The sequence below is a fragment of the Amblyomma mixtum genome, chromosome 3, assembly GCF_055824585.1.
Source record: "Amblyomma mixtum isolate Tamu chromosome 3, ASM5582458v1, whole genome shotgun sequence".
NCBI classification, from domain to species: domain Eukaryota; kingdom Metazoa; phylum Arthropoda; class Arachnida; order Ixodida; family Ixodidae; genus Amblyomma; species Amblyomma mixtum.
Genome location: NC_143014.1, coordinates 317,090,456 through 317,109,670, shown reverse-complemented (window position 1 = coordinate 317,109,670; position 19,215 = coordinate 317,090,456). Strand labels below are relative to the sequence as shown.

The 19,215-nt window shown below is 46.0% G+C and overlaps 1 pseudogene; it reads left to right on the top strand.

Annotated features, from left to right (window-relative positions):
- The window catches only part of LOC149355715 (uncharacterized), a 28,566-nt pseudogene extending 18,113 nt beyond the window's left edge, over positions 1 to 10,453 (top strand).
- Positions 10,454 to 19,215: the final 8,762 nt, after the last annotated feature.

Sequence of the window (19,215 nt, the reverse complement as noted above, 5' to 3'; positions counted from 1 at the left end):
TCAATAGCGTTGCGTAGCGCGGGTCGAATCCACTTTCTCGTCGCCACTGTCGTGTCCGGTCGCTGTGTTGAATGCAGCGAAAGACGCACACGGTACTTTTAGACTTCGTTTATTTTAAGCCGATGAGGGTGCGACCAGCGTCGACCGAGGTAGGAGCCGAACTGGCCGTCCGAAGAAAGGAGGGAGGGGAGAAGCGTCCACGGGAGGGAGTGGCTTCCCAGAACAGGAGGAGGGTGCGGGGGCGCACCATGGGGGGGCATCCGGCGACAGCGTGCGACGAGGGGCAAGCGGTCGTTAGGAGGAGGATTGAGTGGTCGTTAGGAGGAGGATGCGAACTGTCGTTAGGAGGGGAATGCGAGTGGTCGTTAGGAGGGGGCGCACACACACAAAAGCAATAAGGGGGGGACACAACAAATAGTTAAATAAGGTTCGCCTAATTAGCCATGAAAGCTTCATCACGCTACCACACATGCAATCTCGAGTTTTGGAAAGTGCATTCCTTCCCGACTAATTATGGATTTCAGAAACTATAATATCGAATTCCTATTATACTAAACACATACCTAAAGGATAACATTGATATTTCTGACCTTAAGCCACATGAACTGAAATCTGTATTCTTGTAATGCGCCATTCTTTTTTCTCGTTTTTGCTACCTTTGTGTGTTATGAATATTTTTTACTCATACTTAAGCTTTGCCTAATTCAGTTGTCATGAATGCATACATTTGTGAATGATTTCTTTATTATGAACTGTCAACCAATGTCGCCTTTATGTTGCTGTATTACATTTGTGCGCTCCTTTTTACCATTACATTTTTCTTTACAGTGTACTTAGTGTTCAATGCTTCCTTGTTTGATATTAGTATCTAATCTTCCTCTTACTTATAAACTTGTAGTCACTTTTTTTTTCTTCGCATAAAAGAACTGCGTTCAGTGTACATAACCTTCTTATCAATTTGTCAAAAAGTGTATGCTTTTCGTGTGCGCAAGTGGTACATTTTTTTTATTGTACGAGCAGTAAATTTTATACTTTATCATATATATCTGTTAGGAGAAGGTAAGTGACGCCAACCAAGTAAAATACAGGAAAAACACGACGTTTCGGGACCGGCTCGGCCCCTTCTTCACGGTGTGACTACGGGCGAGCGCAGCTTGGCTTTTTAAGCCCCTGTGTGGAGGACCTGCGGGTCAATGGCCGCAGCCCATGGACGTAGGATGAGGGGAGAGTCCCCAGGGAACGATTAACATTCTCTCGTGTTTGCTGTATGTGCCACGACTCGAGTAGAAGCCTCCTGCGTGGGTTAGCTTCCGTTTCCAATACAATGGTGCTGTCGAAGTCAATTGGGTGGTCACACCCTTCACAGTGTTCGGCCACGGCGCTGCGTTGACGATTCATGTGACGGACGTCCGCTTTGTGTTGGTTCATCCTTTCCGCGAAGTTCTTCGTTTCCCCTATGTACGACGCCGGGCAGACGGAACACGGAATTTTGTACACGACGCCCTGGGCCTTTTCTCTGGGCTGCCGGTTTTTTGGGCGGGGGAGAAGGCGACCGATAGTGCTGGTCGGTTTGTGCGTTGTCAGCACCCCTTCTTTTCCGAGAATGCGACCGATCGTCTCGCTCACGCCTCTCACGTAGGGGATGCAAACACGTTTCCGCTTCTGGCATGCGTCTGAGGAAATAATAGACCGGATTTTGTTTTGCCTTTCTTGTTTCCTGATAATGCGCCGGATGAATGAGCTTGGGTAGCCGTTCTTTTGGAGGTCAGAAATGACTCGGTTCTTCTCCTTCCTTTTATCTTCACTTGAGGAACATATGGAGTCGGCTCTCTTCAGTAATGACGTCACGACAGATGCTTTGTGCGGGATGGGATGGTTCGAATCGAAATGTAGGTACCGTCCTGTGTGGGTTGGCTTCCTGTGCACCGAGGACTGCAGGCCTGTGTCGTGCCTTGTAAGTAGGACATCCAGAAAAGGCAGGCTGCCCTGCTGTTCATGTTCAACAGTAAATTGTATGGCCGGTTCAACTGAATTTAGATGACTCTGGAGGTTTTCTATCTCTGAGGTTTTCACCACACAAAAGCAGTCGTCTACATAACGGAGGAATAACTTTGGCTTGGGATTAAAGGAGGAGAGGGCCCGGCTTTCGACGTCTTCCATGGTTAGGTTAGCCACTGTGACTGAAATTGATGCCCCCATAGCAGTTCCGGTTGTTTGCTTGAAAAATTCTCCGTTGTAGGTGAAAAAGGTACTGCGCAGACAGAGGTCGAGAAGGCGACATACCTCATCGACGTTGAGTGGAGTTCTCTCGTGCAGCGTTTGGTCGTTTTCGAGTGCGCGGCGAGCAACGGACACAGCAAGGGGAACCGGTACGCAGGTAAATAGCGACACTTCACCCTGTCTCCTCTGCGACGTCTCTCTGACTACCTGCACAAGGTACTGGCGCCGCTCGCCGGCAGAACACCCACGCATGTACAGAATTCGCGGCATTTCGTCCAACTTGTCTCGAACCTTACCGTGGAGGAAGACGAAAGCCTAGTCTCGTTTGACGTGGTGTCGCTATTTACCTGCGTACCGGTTCCCCTTGCTGTGTCCGTTGCTCGCCGCGCACTCGAAAACGACCAAACGCTGCACGAGAGAACTCCACTCAACGTCGATGAGGTATGTCGCCTTCTCGACCTCTGTCTGCGCAGTACCTTTTTCACCTACAACGGAGAATTTTTCAAGCAAACAACCGGAACTGCTATGGGGGCATCAATTTCAGTCACAGTGGCTAACCTAACCATGGAAGACGTCGAAAGCCGGGCCCTCTCCTCCTTTAATCCCAAGCCAAAGTTATTCCTCCGTTATGTAGATGACTGCTTTTGTGTGGTGAAAACCTCAGAGATAGAAAACCTCCAGAGTCATCTAAATTCAGTTGAACCGGCCATACAATTTACTGTTGAACATGAACAGCAGGGCAGCCTGCCTTTTCTGGATGTCCTACTTACAAGGCACGACACAGGCCTGCAGTCCTCGGTGCACAGGAAGCCAACCCACACAGGACGGTACCTACATTTCGATTCGAACCATCCCATCCCGCACAAAGCATCTGTCGTGACGTCATTACTGAAGAGAGCCGACTCCATATGTTCCTCAAGTGAAGATAAAAGGAAGGAGAAGAACCGAGTCATTTCTGACCTCCAAAAGAACGGCTACCCAAGCTCATTCATCCGGCGCATTATCAGGAAACAAGAAAGGCAAAACAAAATCCGGTCTATTATTTCCTCAGACGCATGCCAGAAGCGGAAACGTGTTTGCATCCCCTACGTGAGAGGCGTGAGCGAGACGCTCGGTCGCATTCTCGGAAAAGAAGGGGTGCTGACAACGCACAAACCGACCAGCACTATCGGTCGCCTTCTCCCCCGCCCAAAAAACCGGCAGCCCAGAGAAAAGGCCCAGGGCGTCGTGTACAAAATTCCGTGTTCCGTCTGCCCGGCGTCGTACATAGGGGAAACGAAGAACTTCGCGGAAAGGATGAACCAACACAAAGCGGACGTCCGTCACATGAATCGTCAACGCAGTGCCGTGGCCGAACACTGTGAAGGGTGTGACCACCCAATTGACTTCGACAGCACCATTGTATTGGAAACGGAAGCTAACCCACGCAGGAGGCTTCTACTCGAGTCGTGGCACATACAGCAAACACGAGAGAATGTTAATCGTTCCCTGGGGACTCTCCCCTCATCCTACGTCCATGGGCTGCGGCCATTGACCCGCAGGTCCTCCACACAGGGGCTTAAAAAGCCAAGCTGCGCTCGCCCGTAGTCACACCGTGAAGAAGGGGCCGAGCCGGTCCCGAAACGTCGTGTTTTTCCTGTATTTTACTTGGTTGGCGTCACTTACCTTCTCCTAACATTAAATTTCCCAACCAGACAGACTTCTGTCGAATGTTTTCTTTTGAGTCATATATATCTGTTTTCGTTTCTCTTATTTTTTTTTCTGTTTTGATTCTTTGATGTAAGATGCGTCGGGTTGTCGCCGTGTACTGCTGTAGCTTTGTAGGGGACGAGGACTTAGATGATACCCTGTTCGTGTTTACCTGATGCATACAAATAGCTAAGGCGGAAAACAGACCTCTATATTTAGCCTTTCTGTACATAATCGGGGCATATGACAACGTGAACAGGGAACCCTGTGGAACATATTAAAATATACTGGGTGTTTTTTTTTAGAAGGTCCAAAATTCTCACAAAAAGGTAAATTGTTTTAGATTTATTTTAGCACAGGGGCTATAATGGAGGCTACGGCGGGTGCCAGGCAAGAGGAAAACTGCTTTAATTAGTTCGCTGATTAACTAAATATGTTAATAAACTTCTAATTTTTATTTTAGGGGGTATGTTGTATTCGCATAATTGGCGATCGTCGTCCAAACAGTCCAACCGAGAAAAAAAATTTGATTAAAAATTTTCCACGCACGTTACGAGGCGCGAAAAAGTCACCCTGGTAGGCATCTTCTCACCATAATTCAGCGGCGGTGAGCGCCTCTGACGTAGTTCGTTCCGCCCTGCGCTTTGCGTCACACGGCTGACGTCACCTGAATCCCGGACGGGCGGAATGCGCTATCGCTGCTTGTTTCGCTTCACTCCGCGGCCACACGGAATGCCGCTTTGGAACAAAAACGCACTGACACAAAGCTCAGGGCGTAGCGAACTACGTCACAGGCGCTCACAGAGGGTGTGTTAGCGTGTGAAGCTGCCTACCAGGGTGACTTTTTCTTGCTTCGTAACGCGAGCAAAACATTTTTTCATGAAATATTTTTTCTTCGCTGGACTGTTTGGAAGACGATCTCCAATTCTGCTAATACAACATATCCCCTAAAATAAAAATTATAAAAGTTTATTAACGTATTCAGTTAATCAGTGTACTAATTAAAGTAGTTTGCCTCTTACCCGGCGTCCGCCGTAGTCCTCAGTATAGCCCCAGGGTTGAAATAAATTTAAAGGAATTTACCTTTCTTTCAAAATTTTGTAGCTTCTAAAAAACACCCGATATAGGTAACGGCCATGAGGTAATAGATTTTCTACAGCAAATCTACCGAGATAATAAAGTTCAAATAACATGGCAAGGAATAAAATGTGCCACAACTGTGGCAGTACACAAAGGATAAAGGCAAGATTGTCCTACATCACTGCTGCTGCTCTTGCTTTATGTGATAAATATGGAAAGAAGGCTACAAGGAAGCGATCTAGGTTATAATCTGTCGTACAGATTAGGCGGAAATGCAGTTGAGCAGCGGCTCCGGATGAAAAGCATGCGGACCATGTTGTACTGTTCGCAGATAACGAGGAAGATTTGAAAACCTTGGTTAATTGTTGTGGAGACGAAGGAAATGCTCTTGGTTTCAAGTTCAGCGCAAGTAAGTCAATTGTGATGATTTTGAACGATACAACTGATGAGGTGCTTACGATATAAGGCCACGTCATACCCAGAGTGGCCGAATACAATACCTCGGGATATGCCTAAACCAAGGGCAGATATACAGAGAAAAGCATGAACAGTTTCTTAGGGCAAACGGGCGAAGAGACGCCGGGTATAATGAAGCATAGGGCACTATGGAGGTACAAAAAATGTGAAGTACTGAGACGTATTTGGAAAGGAATAAAGGTGCCAGGGCTTACTTTCGGGAATGCACTTCTGTGCTTAAGTGCAAAACCACAAACGAGGCAGTACAAGGGCATATGACCTGAGCATCGTTCCAAGCACGGGAAGCTAGGAGTAAAATACTACATGGATATAGCCTGAAGAAATTGGACGGTAACAAGTGGGCAGCTAAGTTATTTAAATACTTATGTAGAAAGGGCGCTGACTCAGAGTGGTGGAAAAGAACTAAGAAACTAACCAGTAAGTATGCCGGAGACGCGGTCGGAGAAACAAAGAGCATTAAACGACAGTTTAAAAACGCGGAAGTTAAAAATTGGAGTAATTCAATGGAAAAGAAGCGTAGTGTAGAACTACACCAATACCGGAAGAGGCAGATCAGGAAAGAAACGAATTTTTCCATGGTAACTCAAGAGGCAGTGCCCTACACTTTGAAGCTAGGTCAGAGTGTCTTAGGACGCGCAGCTACAGAAAAAAAATTCAACGAATAATTTGACACATGTACTGTGTGTGGTAGATCTGGTGAAACAATTGAACACCTCATACTCAAATGTGATGGAATCCATCCCGATGTCGATACAGGCACAGTCACCCTTTCTGAGGCCCTAGGGTTTAAAGATAACAATTTTCATGTAAAAAAATGTGCAGTGGAAGTTAGCAAAAAGCGATTGGAGGATTGGTGGCTGAAAACCGGAGAGGTGACATAATGTTAGAAGTGTAGGAAACAGTAGTGAAAGAAGATGGCGAATCTTAATGTGAATTAACAACACAGTTGACCAAAAATAAAAGAAAAAAAGCTGAGCATGGTGGCAATTGCCACCACCCCGTTTCAAAGGGGGCGCTATCCATCCATCCATCCATCCATCCATCCATCCATCCATCCATCCATCCATCCATCCATCCATCCATCCATCCATCCATCCATCCATCCATCCATCCATCCATCCATCCATCCATCCATCCATCCATCCATCCATCCATCCATCCATCCATCCATCCATCCATCCATCCATCCATCCATCCATCCGTCCATCCGTCCATCCGTCCATCCGTCCGTCCGTCCGTCCATCCGTCCATCCGTCCATCCGTCCATCCATCCGTCCGTCCGTCCGTCCGTCCGTCCGTCCGTCCGTCCGTCCGTCCATCCATCCATCCGTCCATCCGTCCAACGACGACATATTTTGTTTCAATAACGAAGTCCGCAAATCGATAACTACTTAGGTGAAAAAATGCGACTACCCACAACCATCTGTTTCCGGCGGCGCTGCAAACGAAAGCTTGGAAAAGCGGACAGCTGCTGGCGACGCATATGGGGTCATGCGAAAAGCCGCAGCCGCTGCACGGCTGCACTGTCTACCTAGTTCTAAGGCTATAACCTAGTTCCCCGTAACTACGTCGCCGAATAAGGCATGATGGTGATGTTGGCGAACGCTACTGCTTTTGGTTTTTATTTTCGCATATTGTGTGGCTTAGTGTACTCTACACAGCTTGGCTCATGCCATTTAGTGTACGTGCGTATACCTCGGGAACGCGAGCGTTCGCAGGCCCCTCTAGCCTGACATGCTGCAGCATCGCCTCTGTTTTGTGTGTGTTTATATCACGCCATGGGACACCTTGCACTCTCTTTGCTGGAGCGAGCACCGCTGGCAGTCTCGCTACCATAGTCTTCTGTGTGCTACCTTGATTGATTTTTGCTTCTACATTTCGCGGTCGTCGGCTCTGCCTCACGTCCGCTGATACCGGTTAGAACAGGCGAAGAATGAACACATGCTTTGGCACGTCTACTCGGTTCGACTACGTTAAAACCCAACACTTTTTTCCCGGGTTCCTAAGTCATTGCAATACGGGAAGATAGAAAATACAGCTACCATCACGTTTTCCCTCGCCACAGCTTCGTACCGTGTTTGCGTTGATGGAGATACAAGTGAAGATGCAGAAGAGGAACGGGGCCGGTGCTTTAGCGGTGCTCAAAGCGGGGGCTGCTCTCATCCTAGCTTTTTCTATACTGGAAGCTCCTCTGTCGCTCAGTGCTAGTGAAACGCGTTACAAGTACAGCATGAGGGCTTAAAGTGCTCCAATTGCCGTGCACTTTCCTCATGCAAAGCCATTGTTAGCAAAGTTGAGTACAGCGGGCTGCTGTTACCTGTTTTGTCTTATATAATCAGCCTCACAACATGAACTTCACCCAGCCGTAGGTTATTAGAAAACACTTTAAATAAGTTCGATTTTATTACGCGCATCCCTGCTTCACTTCTGAGCTTCATTTCCGATGTATATTCGTTATATGCTGGCAGCCCCCTCAATTAAAAAAAAATAAAGTTAATATTGCCTTGCCCGAAATTTCGCGTGTACATTCGCTCAGGAACGAAGCAACTTGAGTTATCGAAGCTGTAAGCCTGCACCATGTAACCCCATGTATATTTCCCCTCTCTTTTTTGTTCTCTGCCACTATAGCCTCCAACCTATATGTACGCCCCCCTTATGCAATGCCTCCGAGCCTTTAAGGGACAAATAAATGAAATGAAATGAAATGCAGTTTGTTCATTTGTTTCTCTCGATGTGTCAAACTGCGCCCAGATTTTCTGGTAACTTTCTGCTGACAGGAGTATATACAAAGAAGGAACAGTCCACCAGTCTTGTATTAACAAAGAAGCATAGAATGTAAAAGTTACTACAAGATTATTAGAGTAAATAGAATGTTAATAAAAATTCGAAACAAATTTGTTAGCCATTTTTTTAAGGGTCAGATAAGCGAGCACTTCAGTGTGATTGATTTGTGCTCCAGCAGTGATCGAACCTAGTGCAGTTAACAGCAGGTACTAAGGAGATGTGTGCTGGCCACGAGTCAAGGCTATTGGCGTTACATTCTGTGCTTATATAACGTACCAGTGATAATCCAAGTTTTGACTTTCATCGTGAGACCAGTCATTTGTCAATCAAGCTTGAGTGAGTATGGATGCAGTCAAGGAGGTAAGGGACCGGGCCGTGGTGCGTCTGCTGCAATGTGCTTGCCTCGAACGACTACTATGCAAGGCTGTATTATTGTTTTTTGGATACCACCAAGTTTTGTCCATATGACATTACCTCCACCTCCCGAAGTGTCATTATGCTGATGAACGTGTTTTTGAATGACAAGCATGAGGAAGAACGTTAAACGGAAAGCTTAAATGCACGTAGGCGGTATTTTAGCCTCTGGAAATACCGTTGTGTAAAGCTTACCACAGGCAGGAAGGAAGGCAGACAGAACTTTTCTAAGCTGTTTACGCCAACAGTGAACGAAAAAAAAACTTTGAGGTGGCAAGAGTGATATGAGCGCTTTGCAGCCATGGATAATTGGCAAGGCCATAACGCGTTTGCCGCTCTTTGCTCGTACATTGCGCACAGCTTTCTACATAGAAACAGAGTCGCGATTTTCTGCCTCGCCTGAATGCAATACGATAGATAACTGAGCCCGTGAAACAAACCTGAAAACGATAAGTGTGCGCTCCTACAGCGATAAAGGAAGAAAAGTCCTTCTAAAACGATAAGACTTCGCGGCAGTATCCTATCAGGCTTGCGCGTTCGCTACTTAAAGGTTCGGGGGAAATACTTTAAATTTGTGGCTTTTCGCAGGGCGACTCCTTCCTGCAAGTGAAGTGTTATTGAACACAGAGCCATCGAACATAGTCGCACAATATTTTGCAGATGGCGTCGACGCGTTTCTCCTGCGAGCCCTGCTGCATGCTTTTCAACGGCCCCGTGCCCTACCACGACCACCTGAAGAGCGTCAAACACCTAAAGAATATGGAAAGCCAGATGCACTACGAAAGACGGGCCGAAGGCGGAAGACCCGCCGCTGAGGCCGCCACCCTGGATACCCACGCATCTGCGGCGTCTGCTGCCGCTGTTACTACTCTGGCGCAGAACACTGGGCTGCCGTTCCAGTGCAATGTCTGCAACGTGTCCATGACGTGTAAAGAGGCCCTGATTGCCCATACAAGCGTGAGTTGAATTCCGGGAACAAATTGCTGTCAGTTAACCTTTGCTCAGACGGAAATATTCTTCGAAACTTATTTGCAGTTGGACACCACCACCACGGACCTGAAAGCGCGTTTCAGGTGTCCTTCTGGAGCAGGGAGCCAGTTATGCACGTTTTGTAGCGCAACAGAACTTTTTGTACCGCAACAGACCTTTTTGTAGCGCAACAGAACAGCAGAATTTTGTGCATTTACCAGAGAAAAGTACTACAGATCTGCAGACTACAGAAAACTACTATACAGTACAATAGACAAATGCTATGAAAGAACAGAAAAATTGGTCGTGATGACAAAAGTACTTTTGATTGTGATGTGTAATGCAAAGCTGTTACTATGGAACTACAGGACACACCCTGCACATTCCCCCTCTGGCAGCCTCAACTATTGACTGAATCTTTTCTTGCCAAATTGAGAGCGGACACACATTTTGTTTCTTTCCATTACAGGGCAAGAAGCACCGAAAGGCGTTGAAGAGAGAAGAGGTTCTGCGTGAGATCTCGCTTGACGAAGGCGTACGCGCACTGTCCTTATCCGAGTCAGCACCCAGCCAGACAGTGATCTCGCCCGTAACACCCGCATCCGTACCGCAGCATCAGCCGATGGAAGATCTGGAACATGTGGACCTCTCATGTGAATACTGTGGCATTGTTCTCTTCTGGAACATTGGGTACAAATTGGAGCACTTGGAGACTGACGAGCACTACAACAAAAAACTCCAGGAAATCGGGCGACAAGGTGCCACGCCGCAACAGTAGCCGAAAATGGCGACAGTCAGGCAAGTCATTGAGAACCCGTAAATTTAGCTCCTTTTTAATGAGCAGAGTAACAACTACTTCGGTGATCCCTAAGAACATTTGCCTGTGTGCCTGATGAGAAGCTGCTGCTATTTCACAACGAAGCCACCAGAATGCCTTGAGAGTTTCTAATGAGTTTTCTTCTGAGTTTTTACTGTGTTTCTAAAGAAGGTTCGCCGCCGTGTTTCTTCGGCACTTGATGTGCAAGTTTTTTCTGAGTTCTCAATGGGTACCTGCCAATGAGTCTGTTGCTTTTCAGCAGAAAATCAGCTATGTGTATTTGGTTTCTGGATGCTGACACTACAAGCAGTGGGTGACGATCTTTTTATGCAGATGCAAAGCAGAAACAGACGTTGCATATTTGGGAAAGTGTACTTTTATTTACAATAACCTGCAGCCAGTCTTCAATGTCGTGCATGCAGTAGCCTGTCTTGTACGGTGTGCAAGGAAATAAACTCACTTTATTTCCCTGCACATCATAGAAGGCAGGCTGTTCCTCAAATGAAGTGGTGTTGTTTCAATGTGGGCACAGGTGTACCTGAAAGAGACCAAAAGAAATCGGTTTTTATTACAGCATGTAGTACTGCAGTAAACAGAACTTATAAATTTCATGCTCGTGAAAACCAGCCCATCATCCTTCGAAAATGGCAAATAAACCTGCCTTTTCTGCTCATTCCTAGTAGGCATGCATGCATGCAGAGGACATTAAATATATGGTCCCACAGTATATCCATACTACAACAATGGATGGCTAAAGCAATGAAGATGACAAAAAGTTTGCAAAGAGTTAACAACCAAAGTATACGTTGTACAAGAATTTGGAGTTTCCTGTAACCCAGCTTTACAACCCAACACCCAACATGGGTAAAATTTCAGAACTGTACATTTAGCTTCACTAAAGAATATTTCCACTATTCCAGTTTCTATTTTTTACGGCAAGTTAGCAGTGCTATTCCTCTAACAACTGATACATTCAGTGAGCCAAAACCTATTACATTATGAGCAGTGAACCCTTTGCAGCGATGGCGTAGAGGTGTAGTAGCTGCCTCATGTGGGAGAGTATTGCGGTTCGAATCCTTGTCTCTCCCAAATTCACAAACGGGTTAAAAAATCCTCGGGTTGAAGGAATTCAGTTAATTGGTCTGGGGCGCGCCGTCATCAACACGTGCACTCTCTCATAAGAACAGGTTCTGACCACCCTGATTCAGTGTGTGGCCCCAACCTCTCATAAATACAGAACTTAACCCACAACTCTCAGTGCTCAGCGCCAGCGAAAGCAACTGATCAAGAATGCGCTCTGTCCGGTGACACAGCAGAAGGTGCGAATAACGATCAGGGGAACGTGCATTGTCTGTCATAAAGCAAGAAAAGCTGCTAACCAGTGGCGTACTTACCAATAACTGCATCGACACGGACAGGGTCCACGGCCTCCTTTACTGGTCGGTACTTCCTTGAATTTGTTCCTTTCCCGTAGAGCGATTTTCCTTTTAGCTCGTCGAGCGTGAAAGCGGCTCTTAGCAAATGGCGCGCAAATTTTGCTGGCGCTGTTTTGCAGTGCGCATGCAACCGGCTTAGCAGTGTTTTGCACCATAACGCCGCCTCCAATGTTCGTCTGCAATTTTAAAAACAAAGCAAGCATGAATGCGTCATTTACTCGAAATCACATTGACCATTCCAAGGGACACTGCATTCCATACTTGCAGTACATCCTATTGTTCTGCATCACACTCCTTGGCAAATGCACTGAAGCAGTGCACAAATGAAATACAGTCGAGCTCACTTATAATGAACCGGGCGGTCATGGGGATTGCGTTGACTATAACCGAGGTTCGTAGTAAGTGGACTTTTCTTCTTACAGGCATTCGGCACTTGGCGGTAGGTCGGCCTCTGCGTCTCCGGCTCTCATCAAAATTGTACGGATGCAGCGACGAAGCTAGTGACACATATCTGCACGTGGAATGTTGTATTGCACTGTCCTTTTATGTGCGCTGCTTCCGCATGCCAGCAGCAAATAAATTGGAGAAGCATTTGGAAAACACACATCACGTCGCCAGTTGGGCAGCAAGGCATGCCATGTGACTGGTTGACAGCCAGTCACACGTTATATCTCGCTGGCCAGCTGTTGATTTGAGTTCTCAAATGCTGGCATTGGTTAATCACCGAGTCTCTGTACCATTTTCACCACTGCCCCTCTTTTGCGTGCACCAGGCTTCTGCTACTACTTTAGACCAACTCGCACACATGCATGCACTTGCTGACAGTGCATTCAGTCAGTGTGCGCTTGACCGCTGGTTTCAATGCTGAATTGCATTGCTTTAACGTGGGTACGACGCGTTCTCACTTGCTCCAGTTGAGCTCTCTTGGTCGTTTATGCTATTACACGCAGAGCCATTGCTCTAACACATATTTTGACAGTCGCACCACCCTCATTCATAATAACTGAGCGTTCATCATAACTGCAGTTTTTAAAGGTAGGCTAAACTGCATATCAAATATTGCCACAGAGACTGCCAACCTTTGCCAAGCTCCAAACAAAAGGAACTAGCTTATCACAAGTGCATTAATGATTCAAATTTACGCTGAACGACGGAAGAATAGACTGAATAGGTTTTGCAATAGCTCACTTATACACACCTTCTGTAGATCATAATTAAGTATCGAGTTTTTAGTTCACACTGAAAAACACCGAAATAAAAGTGGGCCGAATTCAACTTCCAAAATTGGTTAATATCGGACATACTGTCACAGTTGCCTACCTTATTTGCAAAAGTTGCACTGAGTTAGTGCATAAAAGAAACAAAACACGAAAGCTAGGGGTATGCACGCGTGCCATCATGTCGAGTCGCTGCTGTGCTGCATGACACACATCTGCATGCGGCCGCCGCGGTGGCTCAGTGGCTACGGCGCTCGGCTGCTGTCCCGGAAGACGAAGGTTAGATCCTGGTCGCGACGGTCGAATTTCGATGGAGGCGAAATTCTTGAGGTCCGTGCACTGTGCGATGTCAGTGCGCGTTAAAGAACCCGAGGTGTTGGAAATTTCCGGAGCCCTTCACTGCGGCGTGTCTTATAGCCTTAGTCGCTTTGGGACGTTAAACCCGAAGAAGCAAACAATCTTTTGCATGCATTCAGAAAGTGCCACCACTCTCCTCCCTGCTAGCAAAGCGATAACATAATAAAGAGATTTTTAAAAGGCAACTTTAACTTGCGTCTTAATCTGATGGCTCCATCACTTAGATTTTTCATTTTTAAGATGTCTGGTGCACTTGTCTTAAAGGCATAGCTCGAAGTATGACCACATGTATATTATTTGCTGTTGAATCGATGGCTAGAGCTCACAAAAAAGCCAAGACATGGAGCACAGCATGTAGCTGTTTTTTTGAGTGTGCAGCAAGAGATGATGTCGCAACCACTGCAGCACAATGGCTCTGGACTACCAGGCACGGCAAGCGTAGAGCTCGCTCTGACATTGGTTTAAAGTTTCTGCGGCAGCCTTATTCTGTGACCATGTGCACTATTTTATCCTTTAAGAAACACCGTTATGGACATCGCAGATGGCTCTGGCAAGCATGTACAAGCCGTACAGTTAACGGCTAGAATAGGGTGAGCGTAAATTAGTGAACGGTACATTCCCATGCGAAAATACGGGTGCCGGGGCCATTCGCGTTTGCGTTTCACATAAAACACACTAGTACATTTACAGTGAGTATCATCTTTTACTTCTTCGTATGAAGAAGCGAGAACTAGGAATCAGCATTAGACTAGCCCCACAAGAGCTACAGTGCAGTGCCATTCCTTTAGAGAACTGTGCCACCCTGGCACCAATTCCTTTTGAGACAGTGAAAGTGCAGGGCGTTATACATTTCTGTTAGCGTTAAGGAACACAGCCTCCCGCAGAGACATCTGAAACAAAGAACTTATTAAATTTTCTACAAAACTAGCACTCGCTATATGTCCTGCTATATTATTCCCAGGGCGCTGGTGTCTTTGCACACAGAGTTGTGCAGAAAGTGCGCAAACTGAACGATTTCAGCGGGAAATGCTGGTTCCAAATCATTTTTGTAGGTTTTCACCAACCTCTCGGCCTGCTGCGCCAGAGAGGCCTCGCTCCCAACCTCTGTCAACAATTTTATGGATCCGAACCTTTCGCAGAGCTCAGCGTAGGCAGCCTTTCGCAAGCACAAAGCAGAGCCTAGGCTATCCAGCACGACACTGAAGGCCTCCACAGAAAATTTTTCTCTACCTCGTAGCGCACTATCGCTTTTTCAGTCCGGGTGCTTACTCAAAATGACACGCTTGCCCTTATCCTGATAACATTTATTTATACTTAGCGTGGGTGCTCTTTCCTCGAAGGTATCTAAAAGAGGTCGCAACGAATTAACAAAGCCTTCTATGGCGCTCAGAAGATCTACAGCAGTTGAAATGTCTAATCCTGGTTTCTGAACTGCTACACTCGTTATCCCAAAGCGCTCCAAGATTTCACTCCAGAAATTGCCATGAATGCGGTGTCCAGGTTTGTCATCTTCTTAAAGAGGAAGTGCGCTTCGTTCCGAGTGTCACCGTTTTATTCTTTGTTCTTTGAGATCGCTTCAAGACAGCACAAAAGTGCTTTGAAATTTTTCAAAATTATTTCGTTTATTTCACGGCACAGCTTATCTCTGTTCCTATCCACAACTCCGCAAAATTCAAACTGTTTCAAAATTCAAAATTCGAGGCTTCGAACATCAAGACGTATGCTGACACATGTGTAAGCGCTCCATCAGTGTCTTTATCTCAAAAAGAACTTCGCTTCCTGAATTGCACATCTTAGCTTGTGTAGGCGTGCAGAATCCCAATGCATGAATGAGCTCTTTGCTTTGTTTTCTATTTTGGTGCCTGAATGTATTTATACGTGCAGCGTGCCAAATCAATGCCAGTTGTTAGTTCAGCGCTGTGTTGTCCGTTTCTTTCTCTGCTCTCTTCTTTGGCTTTCGGCCTTGCGCTGTTTCAAATCAAACAATGAATAACCAGCTCGACCATCAGCTTGTGCTTTCAAGCAATGAAACGTTTCCTAGACGTGAGATTGCGTCCATCAGCGCTGCATGCAGATCAAATCTTACTGTGGAAAACAGGTAAAGCGACAACCAACGCAAACGGTAAAAGAATTTTCCATATAAGGAGAGTTGAGCTTGCGATTTACGCTATGCTGCTATACTGCTGGCATCATGTCGACAAAGTGCGCGGCTGCGGAAAGGAATACGAGGAATGCGGAAAGCACCATGTATACCTCTCGGCCACTGCCCTTCACCCCCGATCTCGAAAGCTGGTGTCAACTGTCTGGAGCTCAGGTTTTAACGTGCGTTCCCCTCTCTTCAAAAAAGAGAATGGGTGACTGGCGCTTCTGCCTCGCGCTAACCCCTTTTGTGGGTTGGGCTTTGTCAACATACCTCTCCCGGTCTACATCATGCATCAGAGCACGTGCGTAATTCTGGCCCGATAGGCAAAGCACGCCACGAACCGAGAGGGTTATAATTGGGAGAAGAAATGCTTCGAGGCGTCCCTAATCGGGAGAATAAAGAGGAGGGGGACCGCTCGTCACAAGCTAGCTTAGCCGGTTCAGAAGCTAAAGTGGACGGCTTTGCTCATCGAGGAACGCCCTTTTGATGTCGCGTTGTTTACACCAGGCAGAAGTCTAAGGAGAGGTCTGCTTCGTCTGAGAAAGAATCAACATATGCAACACGTTTATTGCAGGTACAGCTTTGCCCAATGCGCAAAAATGCCGTCGTGCGCCGAGTGTATCTGCAGCCTCGAAGATTCGCAGGCCGGGCTGAGACTCCTGGAAGGCCACATGAGCGTTACTGAAAACGTCCAATTTCTTACTGCCTCACGCCGTTCATACTTGAGGTCGATTACAGGAAACTTCAGCATTACCATCCGAGGCACGTCTCCAAGACCTCAAAGACCCGAGCGCAGTTATTTTAGTGATAATATTTTGAAACGAAGGCAAGACTTGATTTTGATTATATTTTCTGCATTATTGCTCAGTCGATACAGATGCACTGCATGCCTACCGGCAATCTGCGTAGTAGGCGTATACGGTCGACTGAGGTCCGGCAACCACGTAGGTCTGTCAAGATGTGCGGTTTTAAAAGATTAGAAAAACTTTTCCGTCTCTACAGTACACGGGCTTTAAGTGATTCTAGGTAAATACAGTAATGGACGCAGCGCATAAGTCTGTTCATTTGAACCGGCATGTATTTTGCAACGCGCAGTGGCTTGCCCGACCGAGGCGCGCAAAGATGAACGAGCCCACCATTGGCACCGCACTGATGCCGCAGTCCTCGAAGAGAAAAATATAAATTTACTTTTGAACACAAATTTTGCTTCTGGCATATTCTTTCGCTTAACTCAGCGCTTTATTCTCTTCAGCTCCCTCTTTAGATATCCAGCTGTATTTATTGATTTACATCGCGTTCACAGCACCTATTCCAAATTCCTATGCACAGGCAGGAATACCTTTCGACGGGGGAGAAAAGTGAGAAGGAAAAGAAAAAGGGAGGTCATTTTTTTACCAAGACAATGACCATATTGCACTCACAGAAGAGAGCACATGTGCTGTTGGCACGCGCGTGTCAGCTCAAAAAAGTCGACTTGATCTTATAAGCACTTCTACTTGGCCTCCATTTGAATATGTTTCCTTCCTCCACTATGTCCCAACTTTGCACAACGCCCACTAGCATAGCGGCGCGATCATCTTAGCGGCTGTTGAGCGAGGAGTTCTCGAGTCTACTACAGCAAATAAAACGCGTTTAAAACTTTTTCTAGGGCGTTTCACACAATTTAAGATGTGTGTTTTCACATACAACCAGTATTTATTTCGGATAAGTGGTGCACGCGCTACCGGTACCACGCTTTGCACTAGCCGCAACAAGCAGACGCTCCGAACCTGTCCGGAATCCAGTCTCAAACATGCGTCACTTCCGGCGGGCGGCAATGGTGCCCGTTTTTCCAGTTTCGGTATTGAAACCTATGATTTTTGCGTGCCGTTGCCACCGTAAGTGCTTGAAACTGGAGCGTAATGTTTTGTGGGTAGCATAATACGGTGCTGTACTATGAAAAAACAACCTTTTTACGGTTTGAAAAATTTCGGTCCAGTAGGCCTTTAACAGTAACGTTACGGTGCACTCGTCGACACGACACGTTCCTGGGGGAATATCGCGCACACTGCGTAAATGCTGAAAGATGTGTTAATATTCCCAAGCGCTCATTTAGCGGATGAATGAGATATTTACTAACCAAGCAACAGAGAAAAACACGCAGCAGATATCGAAATCAACGCCACGGGAGCTTGAGCAGTCGCGGAGTGCAGCCGTCCCTTACAAAAATGGTCTATAGACTTTCTATAGACTTTTATAGACTCTATAGACATCCTATAGACTTTTACTTTTGTCTATAGACAGTCTATAGAAAATCTAGACTAAAGTCTATAGCTGACTAAATTTCCTTTTGTCTATAGACTGTCTATAGACTCTCTATAGACTAAAGTCTATAGCAGCCTCAATTTTCTTTAGTCTATCGACGGTCTATAGATTCTTTATAGACTTAAGTCCATAACTACCTCAATTTCCTTTCGTCTATAGACGGTCTATAGACACTCTGTAGACTAAAGTCTACAGCTGGCTCAATTTCCTTTTGTCTATAGACGGTCTATAGATTGCCTATAGACTAACGTCTATAGCTGTCTCAATTTCCTTTCCTCTATAGACGGTCTATAGACTGCCTATAGACTAAGGTCTATAGCTGTCTCAATTTCCTTTCGTCTATAGACGGTCTATAGACTCCCTATAGACTTAGGTCTATAACTACCTCAATTTCCTTTCGTCTATAGACAGTCTATAGACTTGCTATAGCCTAAGGTCTATAGCTACCTCAATTTCCTTTCGTCTATAGACGGTCTATAGACTCGATATAGACTAAGGTCTATAGCTGCCACAATTTTCTTTTGTCTATAGATGGTCTATAGACTCTCTATAGACTAAGGTCTATAGTTGCCTCAATTTCTTTTTGTCTATAGACGTCCTATAGACTAAAGTCTATAGCTGGCTCAATTTTCTTTCGTCTATAGATGGTCTATAGACTGTCTGTTGACTAAGGTCTATAGCCTCAATTTGCTTTCGTCTGTAGACGTTCTATAGACTCTCTATAGGCTACAGTCTACAACTACCTCAATTTCCTTTCGTCTATTCAGTGTACACTATAGATAGTCTGCTGTCTATAGACCAGTCTATAACAATCATAATTTTATCTAAAAATGTTCGATACACTGACTTTCGACTAAGTATAGAACAATGTCAATTTCTTTTTGCAGTGCATGCTGCGGGGACCTGCATCTGGTGACCGCAACTATGTCGGGAGTCCTCCACCTCCTTCGCTATTACGGAAATTAAAAAAGTATTGCGTGGGGACATTACAACACCCTCCTGTATATTTTCAGGAGCCTTGACAAGCTCCTTTTCGTTATATCGTGACGTATATTGTCAATACAATTAAATATTTAATGCTAACAAGTAAGTGGCGGAAAGGCAGCCGTTCTTGAAGTAAGGGTGCCGCAAACTGTACTACATCGAATGAATACGCTGTCCCTTAAAGGAATCGCTCGACACAATTCCATTCCATCTTGCGATCGTTACTGTCCAACGCGCTGAAATCAGAAACATTTCATCAACGCTTCTACATTCCTCTTTAAAACGTCCTGAAAATAAAAGGGGAAAGACGGGTGTGAGAATTCA